Source organism: Balaenoptera borealis (genome assembly GCF_965194805.1).
Source record: "Balaenoptera borealis genome assembly, chromosome: 11".
In the NCBI taxonomy this organism is placed as follows: Eukaryota; Metazoa; Chordata; class Mammalia; order Artiodactyla; family Balaenopteridae; genus Balaenoptera; species Balaenoptera borealis.
Window position 1 is genome coordinate 88501655 of NC_138868.1, and position 24109 is coordinate 88525763.

Here is a 24109-nt window from a genome sequence, read left to right on the forward strand (position 1 = left end):
TTTCAAATAACACAATAATTTAACATGAATTTAATGGATTAAAAAGGTAATGCTGCATCATTGCTCCTCATTGGTGACTAGTTATATAACATATGAATCCTCAACACTAAAGTATTATATAGAGGTTAACCTACATTGGCCACTGCTGCCATGTACTTAAGCATACTATTTTAAAAGTGGTCACTTCAAGTCACTATAAAAGCCTAAGGAGAAAGCTTGCTCTATTCTAAAAGCAAATTTAAAATATTAAAAATTATGTAAATACTAAAAATATTAATTCTCACCAGAAATCAAAGAAATAAAAACAAGAATAGGGTATCATATTATAAAAGCTAAAACTGATAATATTTAATATTTGTGAGAATCTTATCACAAAGTACTTTTATATATTGCTGGTGGTAACACTATTTTTGCATGGTATCATTATCATTTCATTAATGCATGTGTATGTCTACACAAAAGCTGAAAGTAAAATATTACAGAATATTAAAATTGCTAATCTTCAAATAGTAATATTTTAGACTTTTATTTTCTTCTCTGAACTATATACATTCCAGCGTTTGTAATTTGTTATCTGTACTGCTTCTACAGTGATATAAACATAAAAAGAATTTTGAAAGTAGTATTTGTTTAAGGCCCTTAGATTATTCATTAGAATAATCAGAGGTATTCTGACTTTTGTTGGTTTTTGAAAATGGAACTCTTAAGCCTTAACCACTTCTGTATGAAGGAACCTTTCTCCTCACTTCTCCAAAGATGAGGGTAAAATTCAGTTTACATGTAAAGAATCATGTGAGACAGATACCACATGATAACTGGCAGACTGGCTGGATCTTGGCAGATGACTTCACAGCTTCTGCCCAGTACCTGGAGCTTAGCAGGGCTGAATCACCAGTTTCTCCCCACTTTGCAATCTGTGGCATTACTCACTCTCCACCACTCTTAACCATGAACCTTCTTCTAACGGATATAAGTTTATCTATATTATGGAACTTAAAAATGGGATGAGAAGGCAAAGGTCTCCATCAATCTCACTTTGAGCCTACTTCTTTTCCTTTGAAGCTACATCAATGAGGGGAAAAATAAAAGTTCCTGGTCTATGGTCTAAGGTATTTAAGGGTCTTTGCAAACTATAGGTGCATCTTTTGCCTGAACATTTTCATCACACACACACACACACACACACACACATAGCATAACATCATATATTTATAAAATGATAGAACCAGAAGTGATATTAGACCCTCTAGCAGTTTTAAATTGTGATCCTTGGAGAACCTGGGTTCTGTGCAGCTGTCTCAAGGAAACCTGGGAAGGTTGGAAGGTGCTGAAAGAGCGGTCAACTGGGCCATCCTAGCTCTCATTTAAATTAAGAAACAAAAACAAAAACAAAGAAACAACAACTTCATTTTCATTTCTCACACAACCTGGATGCTGCTACTTAGAAAATATTGTAACCACTGATCAAGTCCATTTTATTCATTTAATAGGTTAAAAAATTAGTGGCCCAGAAAGTTCAGTTACTTAACCAAGGTTACAAATCCATGGTAGAAACAGGACAAGAATCCAGGTATCTAGACTTTTAATTCCAAGTGGAAACTGGAAAGTTAATGACAATGGTAATCATCTGTAATTCTGGATTTTCCATGAGGTTGCTATAGCTTATGAAACTCACATTATAAAGAGGTAATTAAGAAAATAAAGAGGTAACCAGGCAACAGTAATGCCATTTTCCTAAAAATAACGTGAGGGATATTATGCAGGGATAGGTTACTTTTGCTTCAGCTGAGCTGTTGCATATGTAGGAGAAGAAAGGTTGAGCATCTGCCGGGAATTAACACAGACCTTTTTCTACACACCTGTTCTGCAGAAGAAGATCTATAATGAAAGCGCCTAGAAGTTTGTTCCAACATGACTGCCAAAATCCGAACCAGTAATACCCCTTGGCCATATCATAAGGCAGAATCTCATCTGTGATATGGCTCTAAAGAAAACAAATAAGGTAATTTGATTGGGAAATTCTATGGGTAGAGTTATATGGAAGCTTGTGTATTATGGGCCAATCCCTCTCCCATGGGCTTCAGTTTCCCCATCTGTAATGAGGGGAATGGAATTGATCTCTAAAATAATTTTCAATTCTTACATACTTGGTTATGTTAGTTGGGGTGTAGTGCTTTTTGTTTGTAATTTTGTTTGGTTTTAAAATCAGGTTCAATGTCTAGAGGGAAAAAGACAAAAGGAAGAAAAATATTAGCAACTGTTTTACAGACATGGTATCAAGGCTTTGTATTATTATTTTTAAAAATACCATCTCAGATAGAGCTGTAACATGACCATGGATATTATTAAAAATATTCTTTTGAATAGAACAGGGGAGACACAAAACAATTTTTTTAAAGTATGAGTCGTGTGTGTGTTTGTCTGTGTGCATGTGCACATCACACCAACTCAATGAATATACCTGGGCAGTTAAACCACAACTGGAGGAAAAAATGTGTCAACATGTAGGCTGATCTCCCTAAAATTTATAACAATAACCTCGAATGGGTCCTTAATGCTAACGAGCAGTCAAAATATATTTCCCTGGTCATCTTATTTTGCCACTCTCCTAGAAGGATATTTCATATTTTATTCCCTCACTGCAAATTCTGTCTTCCAACACCTCCTCCCCAATCCTCACTCTCAGCTGATGATTTTGCTTCCTGTTTCACTGAGAAGATTGAAGCAATCTGAAGAAAACTTCCACAGCTCCCACCCACCCCCTGGTATCTGTACCCATGTATTCTGACTTCCTGCCTGATACTCAAGATAAACTAACTGCACTCCCAACTAAGCCCATCCATCTCCTCTACTTACGCAGTAGTTTCCATCACTCTCGCCTACTTCAGACCAATAATTTTCCCATGCTCTCTCCCCACCCCACCCTATCCTTAGTTGATAACTCCCCATCACCATACAAGTAGGCTGTTTTAATCCCTAAAAATTAAAAAGAAAAAAAAAAAAGCAACCTCTTTGACTCCAGTTTTCCTGGTGGTTTCTTCCCAATTTATTTTGTTCCCTTTTGCTCCAAAATTCCACAAAAGTAGGGTCAGTAGCTATTATTTATAACTCCTCTTCTTAAACCTTCCACAGTAGGTTTTTGTCATTGTTGTTGTACCATAGCTCCAGGAAGACTGCCAAAGTCACCAATGGCTCTTCATTGCCAAAGTCAATGGTCAATTCTTCGTCTTCATCTTATTTGGTATATTAGGGACATTTGACACAATTGCTTGTGCCTTCCTCCTTGATATACTTTCCCCACTTGGCCTCCAGGACACAACTCTTCCATGGCTCTTCCCCAACCTCACTAGATGCTCCTTCTCAGTCTTCTTTGTGCATTACTCTCATCTCCTGACCTATCAACTTTGGAAAGGCCCACAGCTCAGTCTTTGGATCCTTCTCTTTTTTATCTTTATTCCCTACCCTTGATGATCTCATAATGTCTCACGGTTTTAAACATTATCTAAATACTGATATCTCCTAAAAGCACATCTCCAGTCCAGATATCTCTAACTCCAGGCATTTATACCACATATCTGTGTTCTTTACATTTCCACTTGATCTGAACGAATCATGTCCAAACACAACATTCCCAAATGAACCTCCTGACATTTGCTCCCAGACCAAATTCACTCATACTTTTCCCATATCAGTTGATGGGGAAAACCTTGGAGACCAAAATCTTGACTCCTTTTTCTCATAACCCACATTCAGTCCACTTTCAAAATATATCCAGAATCTAACTATGACTTCTCACCATCTCCACTGCTGCAAGTCTCCTAACTGGTCTCTCTACTATCACAGTTGCTGAGCATGGGGGTAGGTTTGGGATTGAGAGTGAGTAGACATGAGGCAGATGAGTTTAAAATGAAATCCAGCTAATATGACCGCTTTGCTTAAAACCCTTCATTCAATGAACTTCCACTTCACTCAGAGTAAAATCTCAAATTTTTATAATTAATATATGACAACAAGGCCTGAAATAATCTTGCTTGGCATTACAGATATAAACACACATCTGTTTCAGGGGACAGTTTTTCCATATTCCTTTGTGAATGCATCTGTAAGAGTTCAAAGCACATCACGGCACAAACGCTTACAGAGTTTATTCATGACTAATACATCACCTGATTATCCTTACAATGGAACTACATGGCATATATAATTTGACCATGCCATTTGTAATGTCTCTCTACTTTCAGTACCTTATACTCTTTTAAAAATGCTGCTGTCATTTCATCTTTTTTCAGCCCTAATAATTTTGGTTTCCCCTTCTATTACTAGTGTCTTAATTCACTTCCCTTCCTAATTTCATATTTTGCACATCAAATTCTATAAATGTTTTATAAACCTATTACCTCACTCTTGGTAATACAATGCAATATATATACAGTATATAATACAATACAATATTTATTTTTATTGTTGTCAATAATAAATGTGAACTGTTTAAAGAAAAAAATCCTGGATTCATGGAAAGGGGGGGCTAAGTACTCCTTTTCATTGTTTTCTGTATTTGTTAATAATATATGAATTATAAACTTGCATATACAAAAGTCCTAAGTGGAGGACTTCAATAGAATACACCCCTGGCCTCTCTTCCCCAGGGGAAAAAATCTAGTTTATCTGGCTTATATGATTTGCAAGTTTGGGGAAAAAGGAGCTAGGAATGCTTGGTTCAGCAATTTTTTATCCTCTATTTTGGTCTGTTCCCCTCTCTTCTGCCACATAATATGGGGTCTGACACTATGGAGGTTGCCTGAGGTTTCCCAGTTGTGTCAGTTACTTGGTGGGAAGGTCTCAAGTTCAGAAGAAGAGGAAACTGGACAAGCTCATTTGCTCACATCAAAGTCCCATTCTCCTAGCTTTCATCAGTTATACAGCTGACCTTTTGATAGCCATCTGTCAGTCTCTAGTGCTCTATTTATCAACTGGTTTAAAACTCAGGCAGGGAAGAGAGAGGTGTAATCTATGGAGTCCATCAAAATCCCAACATATTCAAGGACTGCGATACTAGTTTCTAAGCTTCCCATTTTTGTATGTAGAGTCTGAGGGCAAAAGGGTATAGCGGAAAGAATGGGGCTATGGAGTCAGTCTTGGCTTCTAATGTCAGATGTGTTACTTATTGACTATGTCACCCTGAGTCAAGTTATTTAACACCTCTCGGGCTCTTTAATCTATGCAATGGCATGAACAATGACTCCTTCATTGCATCATTGTGGAGTTAAAAGAAATAAAATACAGGGAATGACTAGCGGGCAACCTGGTATAAATGTATGCTCAGAATTTTATTGTTCCCTTTATATCAATAACCCATTGGATAAATGTCAGAAATAAGATTTACCAGTAGTCATGAGAAAGTTGTTTACAGACCGTAAAACAACTGAGTTGTACAAACAGCATTTTAGGGAGAATGACTAGTTTTTTATTTTGAGGGGAAAGCAAATAAATTATCTTCTTGCAAAACTGAAGTAGACTAGTGAAGAAGAAAAAGGCACCAGTAAATGTCCAAAATTTCTACAGTAGCTGATGTGGGTGGAATAAGAGAACCCTTGATTCATCCAGCCAACTACTTGTGTTCTGCATAATTACAACTTTTTAATGGCTTCTGCAAGGATGTTGATCGTTACATGACAACAAACCCATAAATATCTGTCTGTGTTAGAATAGTGACACTCACTGGTTACTTCTGATATTGACAGCCATACTCACTACTAAAACACATCCCTTATAAAGCAAACTTAAATAATGCTCATAGAGATCAGCAAGGTAGAAAAGGGGATACCCAACTCCTTGTAAATATTTGGACCAACATAATTTTGAGTTACGCAATATGGAATGAGCTACCTTTCTTGTGGCTCCCTACACCTCTAGAGATGCCCAAATATACTTTAAATGATCATTAATTGGAGTAGTCCTAGAGAAGATTCATGAATAATAATTAGGGATTCTAGATGATCTTTACAAGCATTCCAGCCTCCAGTTCCTGGTCTCAAGGACTCAGAGCAAACCCACATTTATGTGACTTGGAAGCTTAAAACATTTTTCACAGTAAAATCTTGGTTCCTTTGTAAATTATACAAATCTTTTTTAATTATTAAGGCTCTATTGGTTTTGGAAATAGGAGTGCTTGCCAAATCAGTGCCCTTGTTATCATTCATCAATGATAATTACTCACTGCAGTGAAATATAATAGAAACATCTACAGCTTCTTACCTACGGGATGATTTTCTGTCACTTAACACAAAAACTGTAAGAACGACTGACCTCTTCTCGTCTCCTAATCCCCAACCTCAGTAAAACCTTCAAATCTCACAGTAAAACTAATCTCAGGTTTAAGGAGGAATCCAACTTGTGTCAGTGACTGGAAGGACTCTACCCTAACAGCATATTAATTTTTTTCTCCTTTTTAGATGGTAAAAGAGTAATGTTTTGAATTTCAATGACTTAAACATGTTGCTTATTAGTCACCCCCTCAAAGCATTAAAGGGAGGGTCAATTAATCTAGGGTCAGGAGCAGCCTTGGCATCTCATGCAGACATTTTCTCATTTCTTATTTTAGAGATGTTTACATTCAGGGACTTAAAAAGAAAGTGCTAACTTGCCCAAGGCAGTAAGGTTTTAATAAGCCCATTCATGTAATGACAGTTGGTTTTCCTTAGGTATCAAGAACATTCTTATGTATAAATCAGTGCACATAGGATCAGTTACCACTACAAGAGAAAAAAAGAATCTTGCTACCCACCACCACTCTATTACAGAGAATATTAAACACATTCATTTTCTTTTCCTTATTAAAGAAAAACCAAACAAACATACTTAGGCAATGAAGAGCAGTGACAGCACTGTGTTTAAGTGTTTTTTCTACCATCCCTCTGTCCAGTTAGCATTGGACTGCGCTTATCACAAGAGAATTCCCAAGCTGAAAGAAACAGAGGCATATAGACAGTGTCAGCTCTGTAGTTTGAGAGCAGGAGGAGAAACAATCCCATGAGGAACACAGAAGATGAGAGCATGGGTGAGGGTAGAAAGAGAGAGGAATTTGGTTCAAAGGGTCCATTATGCTCTGTTTTCTCAGACTGGATTATTTCCAAACAATAGCATCTGTAAGAACAAAACCCAGAGATATATTAAAAGGCATTTTCAAGGAGGTGGGCTCAAGATGGCAGAGTAGGAAGACCCTGAACTCACCTCCTCCCACAGACACACCAAAACTACAGCTACATATAGAACAATTCTTCCTGAGAATGTCCTGAAGACTAGCAGCACAGTTCTTCTACAATTAAGGATACAAAGAGAAAGCCACACTGAGATGAGTAGGTGGGGGAGAAAGCAATCAGAACCCACACCCCCAGTGGGCAACCCAAAAGAGGAAGGGCATATCAAAAACTAGGAGATCCTCCCTAAAGAGTGAGGGATTTGAGCCCCAGTTTGAGCACCCCAGCCCTGGGGACTGGCACCTGTAAAATAAGCCACTTAACTGGTTTTGAAAACCAGTGGAGCCTATGACCAGGAGAGTCAGAGGGCTATAAGAAACCGAGACTCCCCTCTTAAAGGTGAGTATGAACTTACTTGCTCTGAATGCCGGCACAGAAGCAGCAGACAGAAAAGCGCCTGAAACTCAAGCTGGCTTGCCAAGGCTGCCCCAGCATACTTACCAGCCCAAACCCAGCTCCAGCTCTAAGCCCTCTGCCAAGGCAGCAGCCCTCAGCATGCCCCAGGAGAAGCCACAATACACCTAGCTAGAGCTAGGCTCCAGCTCTAGCCCCTCTGGCTCCAGCACTCTCACCAAGATAAAGGCCCTCAGCACATCCCAGGAGAAACCCTGGCCCATGTTGGGCTCTGGCTCTAGACAGTAGTTAAGGGATACATAAAAATATGTTACATATGTCAAAAACAAAAAACATGGGGGAGGAGTAAAAATGTACAGCATTTAGAATGTGTTCGAACTTAAATGACTATCAGTTTAAAAGATATATATATCTCTCTCTATATATAGAGAGATATATATATCTTTTATATTTATATATATATATATATATATATATATATATATACACACATATATACCCACACGCATATACATATAAAATGGTAATCATAAACCAAAAACTTACAATACACAAAAAAGCAAAGAGAAAGGAACCCAAATGTAACGCTAAAGAAAATCATCAAACCACAAGGGAATTGTGGTTTCAAGCTACTGCTTTAAATTGTTCATCAGCAGAATGCTAAATGGACATACTTCCGGTAATCACTATAAAATAAACAAACCATATACCGGCCAACCTCACCTTGAAAGCACCTTTATATTTTTGTTTGTAGTTCTCATTTTATAAACCTATATAATTCTTAAGTACACTTAAGTTTGAGAAACACTGAACAGAACTAAAGCAAGAACAATATATACAGATGCTTTGGTTACTAAATATTTTACTTAAGGTAAGTATTATTTCCCTAGTAATTAGTGAATAGAAGGGAATTTTAAAATTAGGCATACTATGACCTCTTAGGCATTTGCAGTTCAACGCACCTTCCAAAATCTCCATGTCACTTCAGCAGGGCATGCAGAAAGTTCTAAATCCATTGCATACCATTCACAGATCACAGAATTCTTGGACCACTTCCTGGTCCATCTATATGCCTACCCCCTTTTCATCTTTGTATCATATATGTAGGCACAAAATTAAAGCATGGATTTTCCTAGAGGCCCCTAGAATCCTCAGTTGATGCTTGTGTATGTACACCAATAGCACAAATATTCTCAGACTCTCCATACCATTACAAATATTTATACTACCCTCCAATTTAGGTTCCTGTCAGAGAAAAAGAAAGTCTGAATCCTGGTGCCACACCACCTTGTTCTGTATTTGTCTCTCTTCTCTTTCTTACACTTCACAATGGAAGTGGAACGCGCACATTTTCCTCTTCTTAATACTTGCCAGGGACGTCACTTACATAACATTTTAAGATCTATCTATCCCTAGCTATAGGTTTGTATCTGCTAGTTTTAAGGCAAGTAAGAACTAGGGATTATCAAGAACAAAAATGTCAATAGATGCATTTACTTGTGCAAATTAAATGAGAGTGATGTAGCATGTTACATTTTAAGGCAATGGGTATTAAGTTTTCAAGTAAACATACATGCATGGTATGATAACACTATGATAATTATTTTTTCAAACAGCTACAGGGCATTTCTAACAACTCCCAACATCTTGGCAAAGGAAGACATGTCAAAGGCACTAAGAGATAAACAGTAAGATAGCCCATGATGTTACAAGTATCAGAGAGAACACACTGGCGCATATGGCAGCAGGACACAACATCATGCCACTTGGTTCCTATTACTGTGTTCAATACATACATGTTATTCACTTCTGCAGAGGTTCCCAAGTCTCATAAAATTGGACTTGCCCTCACAAAGCTCATAACCATCATCATCACCATTTAGATCCATTGTGTCAAGCTCTATACTCACACAAACCTCACAAATGGGTACTATTTTAAAGAAGAGGTAACTGAGGCACAGTGAGGTTGAAAACTCACTTCACACATACACAAGAAGTTAGTAATAGAATGGAATAAAGGCCATACCCCTCATACTCTAAAACTCATGCTTTTAAATAATTTATAGCTTGTCTTTCTACGTATATGCATAATTATAATAGGAGGAAAGAAGTAATAATGACAACAGAAGTACAGATAAAGCACTGTGATGGAATTTCAGAAAAATTATATATATATATATATATATATATATATATATATATATATATATATTTTTTTTTTTTTATAGGGGCAAGGTGAGCAAATACCTCATGAAGATGTTTTGCTTTGGATCTCTGAGACAGGAAGTTCTCAACTGTGAAAATAGGTACAGTATCCCCCAAAGCAGAGAGAACTACATGAGCAAATTCTGTGGGGGAGGAAAGTGGCTAGAAGAGCACAGAAGCAATATAATTTCAGTTTGGCTGGAGTATAAGTCTTACCAAAGAAAAGAGAAGGAACATAACATTCTTGAGTGTGTTCTTTAGTGCTAGTCACCTTGCTGTACATTTCACATGAAATACCTGATTTTATTTAATCATTACAAGAATTCAGTGAAGTGGGTATTATTAGAGTTTTGACAAAAATAAATAATTGACAAGATGACAGAGAAAACATGTATTCTGGTGAGAAGTTGGAATCAAAGCTAATTATAAAGCCCATATTCCCTCAAAAATGTCATATATTATAACATGATGAAAAATCCTAAGGACAAATTTAGGAATGGAAATAAGGACCACATTGAGTAGGACCATGAAGGCCAAGATAAAAAGGATTAGACTTAGCTTTGAAGATAATCGTAAGTCATTGTTGGTGTATTTATGTCTATACTCTAGGAAGATTTCTCTATATGTCAAAAGCACATTTTAGTCATTAACTGACTGATTTGTCTGTCATGAAAAACCAAGGTCAATAAATTCTAATCTGTGCTAATTGAAATTTGTTCTTTCAGCCAAACTTTAAGCTCCTGGGTCATAACTCCCATGCAACAATCAGACAAATAAGAAAATCTAAATACTTGAGTATAAAATTCATGATAAAAAAATTATTAAATTACTCATAAAAAGAGTAAAATAAAATGGGCAGTAGGATGGGTTCATGAAATGGAGCTTTAGAGTATTATTCGTATAAATAGGACTGGATCATTCGCTTTGGTGAAGGAGGCAGCCACGTATTTGCCAATAGCCAAAATCTACCACTAAAATGTCACTCCTTATTCATACGCTTTCAACGGATAATCATTTTTCTGAGACTTTATCCTGTGGAAGTAATCCAATAAAAACAATAGTTAGGTGCACTAAGATATATTTCTAATCACATAATTGTGCAGGAAAAATACAATGTGAAGGTATATCCTAAAATATTAACAGTGATTGTGGGGATGTCTGGCTTATGGTTAATTTTGATTGCTTTTTCATGATATATTTTTGTATTTAAAAATTTTTATACAATCAGTACATATTATGTTTATATTGGGAAAAATTATACAATAATACAAAATGGAGTGGAAGAGGCACAGAATTGGGAATTCAGGGAAAACAGACTTCTTACTAATTTCTTACTCTATCTTCCTGCTTCTGGCCATCTCTGGGCATAGGAATAGGTGCACGCTGCATAGACAAGAGGTGCTTCCCAATCTTTTGGTGTAAAATGTCAAACCACAGGACCTAAGCCTACTTTGAGTATTTGGAAAGCAAAATGACCTAACATGTCATCAACTTATTCTCAAACTGGAATTAGCATGGTTCAATATGTAAGACATATTTCTTTTCTGCCCAGAGAAAGGTAAAATTCATTAGAGTTGTTGAGTGGTGATTGAGATGTTACTCTATGTAAGTGATTTTTAGAACTCATTTCTCATTCTCAAGGTCAAGGTCAAGGATCCATTACTCTGACTCATGTTCTATGTTAGTAAAATGTTTCTGATCTTCAGAGTATCAGTGATCATACTTCTTGAACTTTCAGACATTCTATCTGATAATTTTTGATTTGTGTAGACGTGTATGTAAAAAACTTTCAATTTCTGAAGTTGATATTACAATTTAACTATACATTTAATGATCACTTTAATAGAAAAAATAAAGTGTATTGTTCTTGAGAAAAATCGATTTTTTGTTCTAGATATCTAAACACTTATCACTCAAATACACCTGCCGCTATTAATGCACGGAGAGAATATCTCTGTAAGTAGTACTGTGATGGCTAATATTTTATCACACCGTTTATTTTCTTAACTATCTTATCCAGTTTTCCAGTTTTGAGGCTATTTCTTTTGAAATTTTGTATTATATTATTACTAGAGTTTGTTATTCAAGCAGGACGAGCACAAATTTCTTTATCTTATTTCAATTTGTATTTCTTTCAACGCTTTGCTTCATGGCACAAGTGAAAAGCCCTAGATAAATCATTTAGATGATAAACTTATTTTGGGAGAATCCTTTATCATCAGTAAAGAAACCAGCTGATTTGTAATAATGGTTATACATACATTTGGACAGAAGGTGAAATACAGTCATTTAATAAGGATATGGAAAAGAATCATAACAGAGTTTTAATAAGTAGTACATAGTCCAGCTGAATGTCTGAGAAAAGTATGTCTTTAGGAGGGTTTACCAGTGAAGAAAAAAAGGAAATTTCTGATACAGGTGGAAACCATCAGGTACAATTACTTTAGCAGTAACTTGAACATCATAAACATATACCATTCATACACATAAACACATTCAGAATGCACACTCTAAGTTACAAGGTACATGATGAAAACACTGACCTTTTTCTCTAACCATATATAATTGTTCCTCTGGTTTCTCTGTCTCGTAGCATGTTGTTTTTCTTATTCTATTTCCAGTGACTATTATCATGCCTGCATGCCAGCAACAGAGCTGATGTCAGTGTGTTAGCATGAAAATGTGCCCTTATCATGTCTTCAAAGACGAATAATTTCACTTAAGTATTAATCGTGTTTGCAAATAATGTTATAATATTTGAATTTGGCATTCTTAGAACACATAACCTCTAAAGATTGCTGTAGCAGTGCCCTGCCTTTGCCATTTTAGTACATGCCTTCCTGAATTTTGCTGTTAGCATCTGTGTGTCTTTGCCTACAGGGTTTTTCTCATCATCTGTGTCTATTCTGTTCATGTGAAAGGCAGGCTAGGAGTTCTAGGGAATTAGCATCCTTGGGAACATCCCTCAAACAATGATTAAGGGGTCTTAGTAGATAAATACCCCAGGTCCTTCACCTTTGGGGTGGGATAAATCTGAGGCATGTGTGCTATGCCATTTCCAAATCACCTGGGGTTCCAAGCAGGACTAAGCTACAGATACCTACATTGATGACTTTATTACTCTATTAACTTCTTCCACTCCCTGTCTTACTTTTCTACTTCCCTACTCTCATTCCCTGGAATTGCTTCTCAAATGAATTATAATACTTACATTTAATTATGTCTTTGATAACTACTCATCAGAGACTCATGGAACATCAGGGCTACTCATTCAAAACTTGATGTGTAATCTCCTAGTCTGCTGACACATTGCTACATTACGTACAAAATCAAAGTCACAGACTAGACACTTAAAGCAGCTCCTCCTCCTTCTGACTTCCCTATACCTCATGTTATCTCGGAGCCCAGTCAAAACAGCCTTCCATAAATCAGTGACTCCTTCTCCTTTGTCTTTCATATCCAACGAACAGCCAAATCTTGTCCGTAGTATCTCCAATATGTGTCCAGCACCTGTTACCACTTTCCTTTCTTTCATTATTAACTTAGTTCAGGCTCCCCATTACCTCACACTTGGATTATTGCCACATTAAACTACCTTAAACTTGAATTATTAAAATGTACTTTATCCCTTCTGTCCAAAATTGGGTATGAATTAGTTAACTACAAAAATAGTTGCTTGATAGTCGATAGGAGAGGATGGTAGAAAACCAGACAAAGAAATAATGCAGTCATTGACTGCTGAATGGAGTGAGAAGTTTACCTATTCTTATTATTTTTTGAAAGCTCTTTCCTTCCTTCCTAACCAGCATCCCAGAAGGGTCATTAACATGAGCGATCTACCAACTGTTCTTCTATAGTCTGTCAATATACTCTCATTAAAATGTAAAATTCAGTTATGGCATTCATCCCTTTAACAGTTTTGAAAGTATATCTTATTGCCTATAGAACAGACCAACATTCCTCAGATATGAATGCAAATTTTGTCTTACATCCCTTGCTATTTCCCCACAAAAGTTCCATGCTCTAGGTTTACCTACCTGTTTACATTTCCCCAATGTTCTTTATCACTCAAAATCTTTGCATAACTGCTCATTTGATCAGTACAGTTCTCGCCAACTAGTGTTTCTTAAGCTTCAATGTGGAGCTTAATTGTTAACTTCTCTGGTAAGCCTTTAATGCAAAATTCCCATCAAAGATAAAGCCACATGCTCTTCTTCAATATCCCTGTACCTACTCTTTCATATTACTCTTTTACTCTAATGTAATTTATTATCTTCCATTTCCTACATTAGATTGTGAACTGCTTGAAAGAGGACTTTCTTTGACTCTCCAAAAGATGAATGACATATGATTTGGTAATAGTAAGTCACTGTTTGTTTGCTCTTTAGTTCTTCTAGATCCTTGTTAAATGTTTCTTGTATTTTCTCCATTCTGTTTCCGAGATTTTGTATCATCTTTACTATCATTACTCTGAATTCTTTTTCAGGTAGGTTGCCTATTTCATCTTCATTTATTTAGTCTTGTAGGTTTTTACCTTGCTCCTTCATCTGTAACAAATTCTTTTGTCGTTCCATTTTTTTTTTTTTTTTTTTGGATGGGTGGCGCTGTATTCCTGTCTTACTGGTTGTTTGGCCTGAGACGTCTGGCAGTGGAGTTTGCAGGCAGTTGGATAGGGCTGGGTCTTGGCGCTGAGGACCTCTGCGAGGCCTCACTCCAACTGATATTCCCTGGGGTCTGAGTTTCTCTGTCAGTCCAGCGGTTTGGACTTGGAGCTCCCACCACAGAAGCTCGGGCCCAGCCTCTGGCCTGGGAACCAAGATCCCGCAAGCTTTGCGGCACGGTTAAAAAAAAAAAAAAAAGGAAGAAAGAAAGAAAAAAAGGAGTACAATATCAAAGAATAAAAAACAAAATAAAATAAGAAAAATAAAAAATATATTAGGAAAAATAAAAGTATAATTGAAACAACTGCAACAAGGTAAAATAAAACTACAACAGAAAAAAAAAAAAAAAAGAAAAAGAAAAGGAGGGCGTGTCCGCAGCCCTGACGAGTCCGGCGCTGCCTCGGCTCCCCGTCGCCCGGCCCCTCGGCTCTGACCGGCCGCGGCCCGCCCTCCCCCGGCCCCCGAGCCGGAGCCGAGGGGCCTGCCCGTCCCCGCCTCCCAGAGGCGGCGGCCCCGGCCGCGGCGCTTGTGTCGGTTGGCGGCGCCGATGGACGGTTGGTAGCAGCCGCCGAGGACAAGGCGGCGGCGGAAGATGGTGCCGGGAGCCGCCGGCCCTGCTGCTGCCGCCGGCGGAGGAGGAGGCGGCGCTGCCCGTTCACTGAGTTTAACCAGTAACGCCATTCAGTTGCCAGTATCAAGCAAAGCAAACATAAGACACTTTTAGTCTGCTTTTTAAGAAAAGTGGTAATCCTTTTCAGAGTGCCTGGCGTAATCGTATCAGAATGCGGTATAAGCTCACAGAATCCAGAGAAATCATCATAAGTTGTATGTATTTCTGGTGAACACTGGAACCACCCTGACATTTGACACTGAACTTACAGTGCAAACTGTGGCTGACCTGAAGCGTGCCATCCACAGCAAGCGCAAGATCGCTATTCAGCACCAGGTGCTGGTGGTCATCGGGGGAGAGTGCACGGCTGCAGACCGGAGAGTGTGCACCTACAGCGCCGGGACGGACACAAATCCACTTTTTCTTTTTAACAAGGAAATGGTCTTATCTGAACGTCTACCTGCTATTCCTAAAACTACCTTTTCAACAGAAAATGACATGGTAAGAAAAGTTGAAGCGTCCCTTATGATGCCTGCAGTTTTTCACACTGTTGCTTCAAAGACACAACTTGCAGTGGAAATGTACGAAGTTGCCAAGAAACTTGGCTCTTTCTGTGAAGGTCTGGTCCATGATGAACATCTTCAGCACCAAGGCTGGGCTGCAATCATGGCCAATCTGGAGGATTGTTCAAATTCCTACCAAAAGCTACTTTTCAAATTTGAAAGTATTTATTCAGATTATCTGCAATCCGTAGAGGACACCAAGTTAAAACTTACTCAGTATGTTTGCCATTAAAATGGATAATAAGATGTTTGTTTAAAATACGTTTGCAGTTTATCCGTAGTTTTAGTAACAGTAATTTCGTTTCCAGTAGGTCATATATTTATTATAATTGAGGTTCATGTTTTTGAGACTTTTATGATGACTTTTATGGACTGTAAAATTTTTAAAATTATGGACAGTTTTATCCTCCATATATTTTATGGATCTGCCATGTTTCTTTTTCTTGTATTTTCTTTATGTAAAAGACTCAAAATACTTTTGAAATCATTTAGAACCCCCCCCAAAAAGGAGGGGGAGAACAAGCCAAAAGGAGAGATCACTAACAAAGTGTAAAGAATAAAATAAAATGAGAAAAATAAGACTTCTTAGGAAAAATAAAAATATAAAAGAATCAACAACAATGAATCAACAAGGTAAAACAGAACCCCAGTCTAAAACAGGAAAAAAGAAAATAAATAAATAAATAAATAAATAAAAGCCTTGGCTATGGAGGCAGAGTTTAGGCAGGGGACGGAACTTACGGGGGGGGGGGGGTGTTGGGTGGGGTGGGACCTAGGTGGGTGGGGGGTGACGTTTGAGCGTGGGGCGGGGCCTCTGCTTAGGATCTGCAGGGAAGGGGAGAGGCAGCAGGTGGAAAGGAGGGCCTGTGGAGTGTGGAGTTCCGGAGTTTGGAGGTAGGGCCCTGAGTGAGGGTGTGTGGGTGGGGTTTAGGCCCAGCTCGTCGGAGGGGGTGTCCGAGGGTAGAGGTGGGGCCCTGGGTGGGGGTGTAGGGGCGGGGCTTGGGATCTGTGTGGCAGGAGGGAGGTTCCAAAGGCAGAGGATTAGGCCCGGGAGCCCAGCAGGCTCCCCAGTGCCTGAGTGGACAGGGAAAGGACTGGCCCGGTTCCCTTCCAGTCCTCTGCCCCTCCCCCACCGTCTCCCCCAGGGTCTCCCCCATCGCCACTGGACCCCTAACCGTGGGTGGGTCCCGCTGGGTGTAGGAACTCCTCCCCTCCCCCAGCCGCCCCTCAGGGGTGCTGGTCCCAGAAGTCCGGCCTTTACATTTGCTCCCCCTTCCCTCCCTCCCACTCCCTCAGGACCCGCACGGCTGGAGCGGGCCTAGGTGGGCAGAGGATCAGGCCCAGGATCTCAGAAGGTTCCTAGGGGCCCAAGCGGGCAGGGGAAAGCTGGCCACGCTCCCTTTTGATCCTCTGCCCTCCCAATGGTTCCCCAATTTCCCCCTTTGGGCGTGGGATCCCTTCCCCTCCCCCAGCCGCCCCTCAGGGGCCCCAGTCCCTTCCCGCCTCCACTTCTCCTCCCCCTTCACTCCCCCCAAGCCCCACATCCTACCCGGTTGCTGGTGGTTCCTCCCGTGCCTTTAGGTGTCCGTGGTCCCCCACCGGTGCCTGGTAGGGGCCCTAGTTGTGAGGAGACGCGGATTCCGCGTCCTCCTAGTCCGCCATCTTGACTCCACCCCACAACATGCCACTTTATACTGACAGAGACCTAAAGTTTGCTTATGGAAGTGTTGTAGATCATGAAGGGGTGTTATCCGAATCTAAGGGAATTCTGTGATGCAGATGAGGATGCGTGAGGCTCATAACACACAAAATGGCTGAGGGAGCTGGTAATTGTTTGAGGGTTTGCATGTGTGTGTTTTGTGTATTCCTATTTGGCTGGGTTCAGTTGGGTGCGGTTTTCTGTGTTCACCTAGTGTTTTCTGTAGATGGACTCATGCACAAGTAAATGCAGACTTCACATTTGTCCTCTAATATATCAATTGTGTTGAAACAAATCCTTATTTTCAAAACAAGCTCTATAGTAGAACAGAATTCTGATAAATACAAGAAATCCCATCCATTTCACTTCAATCAATGTTCCTTATGCAGGGAAGGAGAAGAGAGATCTGATAGGACTATTAGTTGAGGGACCTTCAAATATAAAAATAATGCCAGTGTGACATCTGATACTACAGTGTTGTTCTAATCATGTTTCTATTACAGCAACTCACACTATCTAGCCCATTAATTCATGGTCCTCTGCACATGGTTTCAGGATTAAATGGACTAATTTGTTTAAGTGAGCTCGTGGTGAAGAAAGAAGCCTGGTCCAAAGAGGGGCCAAACTCTATAATAACAATAGTGATAAACAGCATCGTGTTTGCCCTTATCTTAGTGTCTCTCTCTCTCTCTGTAGGGGTCTTGCCTTTAGACTGTACATGCATGGAGAGCAAGACCCATATTTCATTCATTCTTGTATTTTCAAGAACTATCTGGAACTTGAAAGGCACACAGTAGACATTTATGAAATGAATAAACTACCGTTCATTGGTGGTTGCTCTATGCTGAGTATTTGTCATGCTACTTCTGATCCTTACAGCAAATGTGTGAAAGAGGGACTTGTTTTCTCTCTTTCTAACTAAAGAAGCTAAGGCTCAAGGAAGTTATGTAACATGTCTAAAAACACACATGGGTAGAGTGGAGGAACTAGGATTTTAACAAATGTTCGTTTTCAACCACTTGCATTGGCAGTTCATTACTCTGTCTCTCAAAAATATATGACCTTTTTTTGGTAAGCACCAAGGTCTACATAAATAAACCACTAAAATTTAACCTTGGTTTAAAGTAGACATAACACATATCTTTGGTAGGTTAACTGGTAATCACTTCTTCAAATATCTGTTATTCATCCACTCTGCACACACACATGATGACTAATTTAGTGTATAAGCTGGCAAAGCAATATTCCTCTCTCCTCCTACCTTGCTGCTTTCTGGGACATGGTACAGACCTAAAGAGGGAAACAGTCTGCTTTAGATGTTTTCTTTCTTTATTGCTCCAGGCACACAATGGCCAAAGAAATTGGTCTGAAATTGGAAGGAGGGCAGAGGCCAGGGAAAGTCTACACGTTCATCCACTCTTGTTTGGGTTCATTATTACTGAAGCTAAAATGACAAGCTTTACTGAGCCTATTTGGAAATACTACTACTACTGCTAAGGCTGGGAATCCCTTTTCTACCCACTCATAGAATAGTGACAATTTAAGAGACAAGATTTATGTTTTCTCCTGTAGGCACTTTCTTAGAACAATTTAAAAAAAAATAACAGAAAATCCCACTTTTACTGTCCACTGACATGGGGTCCACTTGACGTTTTCTGCACAACCACTGTCTCAAACACGAGCAATAATAGATACCTTTGAAGTAAACCTCCACTTCTTGACCTTAAAAGCAAGCTAGGAAAATGGCAGGTTGATGGTTACCCCTCAAAATCCTTTGTCCTGTTGTGGGGAGAGTGTTGCCAGCCCGTCTCGCTAAGGCATCTTCTGAGTCCACCCCCTTTCCTCTTGGATACTTAGTCTCCCCCTCAGCGATATTCAGATTCTCGGCAGGAAGGAGGGCACTCTCTGCCTTCCATAATGATTTGATTAATTTTATGATGTACTTAGTCCACGCTGCAGCGTGGACAGTCCATAACATACATGAAGAAGAAAATGGAAGGGAAATTGAATCCAAAGGATGTCTTCATGACTCTTCAGAAGTCAGTATTTTCTGGTATTTGACAAGATTCTCCCTTGGTTTCAGAAGCTACATGGAGAACAACTTGGACTTTACAACTGAAAGAAAATAAATCTGAGTTTCAACCCATCCCTGGCCATTGACCACTTATTAATTAATTAATTAATTAATTATGGCTGTTTTGGGTCTTCGTTTCTGTGCGAGGGCTTTCTCTAGTTGCGGCAAGTGGGGGCCACTCTTCATCGCGGTGCGCGGGTCTCTCACTGTCGCGGCCTCTCTTGTTGCGGAGCACAGGCTCCAGACACACAGGCTCAGTAATTGTGGCTCATGGGCCTAGTTGTTCCGCGGCATGTGGGATCCTCCCAGACCAGGGCTCGAACCCGTGTCCCCTGCATTGGCAGGCGGATTCTCAACCACTGCGCCACCAGGGAAGCCCCATTGACCACTTTTTGATAATAGAATAAGTCACTTACTTTTCAGGGCCCTAATTTTCTCATCTATTAATTGGTTCCTAAGTATCAGGTTTATTGCAAAGCTGTATAAAACGGTGGTTAGAAGCAAAGGCTTAGAAACACCTACTGCCTGGGTTTAAATCCTGATTTCACCAATTATTTACTGTGTGACTTTAGGTAAGTTTCTTAACTTCTCTGTATTTCCATATCTGACTCAGTGGAAAAGCATCTCAAAATCCACAGACCTAATTTTACCTACTATACTAATGATACGATAATCAGGGGGGTAATGTATTGCCCACAAACTCATTGTGCTTCCACTAATTTATATACACTTTGTTGCTTATAAACTCCTTCCTGCTGAAAATCTGAATATCTGTTGCCCGGGTTTCCTGAAAGAAAAAAATCATCTAAGCAGAGAATCTTAGTGGGTTTTGGAGCAAAGCTAAAGACTCTCAGACGATGGGCTGAGGTTTGTGTCAAATATCCAAAAGCTTCCACACCATCAAGCAACAATACACATCACCAAATAAGTTGAAAGACTCCTGGCCTTTTAGGAGCTCTGTGTTGATAGAGGAGAGGAAAGCCCACCCACATTGCCTGGTACCCAGGCTGAGCAGTGGTATGTGAATAGCAACATCGCCATCTTCTGGGAATTTCAGGCTTCACACAAAACTTACTGAAGCAAAATCAGTATTTTAACAAGATCCCAAGGTGACTCCTATAATATAAAGATTTGGGAAACACTACACTACACCAGTGATTTCCAGAACTGGCTGCACATTGGAGTCACCTGGAAAACTTAAAAAATGACTAATGCCTGGATTTTAATCCCAGCAATTCTGATTTAATTGGTATGAAGTGTGGCCTGAGCATCTGAGATTAATATTTTCCCAAACGATTTCAGTGTGTAGCCAGAATTCAGAACCACTGAGCTAAAAATTAACACATCCCAGGTTTTGTATCATTAAATTATGATTTCTTTCATGTGCTCTGGATAAAAAAATGTTAAGATATATCAAATGCATATCTTTCGTGGTTGAGAAAGTTTTCTTCCTCAGATTTTATTGTCACATGCTGTTTTCAAACCTCCTGGACTATTTCTCTCATTGTGAGTTGGGTCTGTGCAGAGCTGACCTGCTTATTTTCAGACAGACAGCTAAAGGCCGATTCCCCAGCAGGCTGAGCTAATGGCCGTCGGTTAGGATGGAACAGTGCCAATTAAAAAGGTGGTATTTACCACTTTATCTGATACCCGGAGGTAACAAATAAAATCCAAGGCACTTTCAGAACTCACAACACATTACGTGTTAGATCCTTGGGAGGAGGGCAATCCCTATCTAGAAACACATGCTTCACTGGAAGGGCGCTCATCTATCTACTGGCACCTAAGAAACTCCATTTTGAGTGATGTCTTTGTCGCTCATACCCTTGTGTGGACTGCTGCTACCCTGCTGCTACTGTCCTCAAGCAGCATTTCATGGTTCAGCACACAACAAAGGGAAGGGACGCCCCAGGGCTGGCCTGTCTTGCACTGTATCTGAAACCAACATTTCCGATCTGATGGAAATGATTAAATAAGAATCTACACATAACATTATTAGGAGATCAAGCGGCACCCAAATGGTTGCTATTATTGTTGTTTTTGTTCTTGTTATGTTTATGCTTATTTTGTGTTATTTATTTAACTGGAGATATTTATACTATGTGACTCGTGTGCTCTAAAAACTTCCTATGGTAGAAAAATTTTATATTCAGTAACGTATGACCTTAGAGGAAAAACAGATTTGGGGACCATGTAAAAGGTAACTTTTTAAATTGTTCTTAAATATTTATTATTCACTTAAAAGAAAAAATAAAGACAGCACAGTGAATAATATAATTTTACACATCTTAAGATAATAACACTGGTTTCTATTAAATTTTATATAACCCTGTATGCCTTACTTACTAAAATATTTTCAGATTCTTCCTCAATCACAGCTTAACTTAGATGCTTTGTTGCCAATTATTTAAACGATGAGTTTCTTTTTTTCCCCTTCATTTCCTACATTTTCTCCTTCCAAAATGTTTCTGATCAACACTCCAGGATCTTGTATGTAAAATATGCATACAATTTTATAAAAAATAACGACATAATATTTATTAAGTCTATGGGTGACCAGAAGATACTAACTTCACCATAGTTATCAAAAGCTATGAATAAAAAACATTGTAGTAGCTCCCTCTAGTGGACATTCTGAAGGTAAGGCGGCACTAACAGAACAGCCATTCTACATTCAGAGGCGTGAATACCATACCAGTACTTACAGACCAGCTAGGCCAAACATTCAAAAAAGTGGGAGAAAGGAAGATCAGTATTCAAAATGTGTATTTCTGAAGGTAATAAATCCAGGAAAAATTGATTTATATTCTTCCACTTTTGCATTGAATGATGGGGGGAAAGTTAAAGCTCTCTCATTATCCATAAACACAAAAACACTTACGCCACAGGCTTATAAATGAAATCTGTTTCTCCTCCAATCTTTCTCCACATCAGTAAACGTGTGCAGCACCAGGGAATCAAATTTGAATCCTCTTTCTCCCATTTTGCTTCACATTCTACTCGACAGCAATTAGCATCTGTTTTCTGATACTCCACCTATCTGCAATCTCTGTTTAGTGCAAGCAGCCGTCACCTCTTACCCATGCTGTTGGAGGGTCTCCTACCTGCCCTCCCTGCTTCCCTGTATTGTATTTATATGCTCCATGCTGCACACAATGGACTGAATGACAAGTATGTTGTCAGCCTTAAATCCAACCCTTAAATTGCTCCTTGCTGCACTCAGAACCTTCCTTGCCCCGGCCTCCAAGGCTGCAGTGATCTGGGGGCCACCTGTGCCACCCACTCGAGTCAGCACAGTGATCTCCTCTAAGTTGCCCCAAATAGGTCATGGTATTTTACGTCTCAGTGTCTCTGCACAAACTGTTCCCACCCTTGGCCACACTTTTCTCATTTTTCTTGTGTCTGGTCTGTCTCATCTTGTAAGTCTCAGTTTAAATAATACTTTAGAGATTTGTAGATCTAAACTTGGTTTCCCATCCCTCAGTTTTCTTTCTCATAGCAATCTATTTGTTTCCTTCAGAGCACTCATACAGTTTGTAGTTATTTGTTTGTTTAATCTTTATTATCTATTTCCCCTATTAGAATTTAAGGTACAGATCTATCTTCTTTGACAACTAGATTTCCAGTATCCTGGAGAATTGGTGCTTTTAAGTGTTAATTGAATAGATTTGTAAATGGATTCATTTTTATACACTTATGTGATACAGGTTGGCCTGAGTAGGCCCTCACTAAATGTCAATCCTTTTCTCTTTCCAGGAATATGTGGGCTCAACTAGTTCTCATTTCTAGTAGCAATTACGAGCTACTTTTTATGTTGAACTACAGTCGTCCCTTGGTTTTCATGGGGATTGGTTCCAGGACCCTCCTCGGAATCCAAAATCCAAGGATGCTCAACTTCCTTATATAAAATGGCATAGTATTTGCATATAACCTATACACATCCTCCTATATACTTTAAATCATCTCTAGATTACTGAAAATACCTAATATAATGTAAATGCTATGTAAATAGTTGTAAATACAATGTAAATGTTATTTAAATAGTTGCCAGCAAATTTAATTTTCCCTTTTTGGAACTTTGTGGAGTTTTTTTGGGGGTGGGGGTGGGGGATATATTTGATCCATGGTTCGTTGAATCCACAGATGCAGAACCCCTGGATACAGAGGGGTCAACTGTAAATGTTTAATGCTTTAAGTAATTAACTGAAGACATGGTGCTTCTGCCCTTACTTGCAGGGCATATTTATACATAGTGAAGCTAATAAACCTTAAGCACCAGGAGCCCAGATTTTCCCTGGACCTTCCAAGACCAAGCGAGGGACCCTAAAAATATGGTCACATTGTCATTTTTAAAAAGTTTCTTAAGATATGGTTATGCTAACAGACTAGTATATGAGTGACATCAATTCAAAGAGGGTTTAAGAGTAGTTCCTGCACAAGAAAATGTGAAATACAATGACATCACACAGTTCATATATGAAGGGGATTAAATTAAATTAAAAGGGGATTTCCCATAATTGATAAAAATTTGCATGGCAGTAAGTTGTGAAACAAAACTTTTAAAAACAATATTAATGATTTAAAGTGTTTGATCAGCTCTTTTGGAGGAAGCAATGAGTTGTCTTTCAATTTTGTTTTCTGTAGAAAATGTTATAAAAATGCATTAAAATATTCAAAGAGCAAGTAG

General features: G+C 39.0%; 1 long non-coding RNA gene across 1 annotated transcript; it reads right to left on the reverse strand.

Annotated features, from left to right (window-relative positions):
* Positions 1–471: 471 nt before the first annotated feature.
* LOC309606497 lies at positions 472–17430 on the reverse strand. Its single transcript, XR_014231891.1, has 3 exons — positions 17199–17430; positions 6859–6961; positions 472–2218 (listed from the first exon to the last, which is right to left on the reverse strand). It is a non-coding gene; the product is annotated as an uncharacterized lncRNA (long non-coding RNA).
* Positions 17431–24109: the final 6679 nt, after the last annotated feature.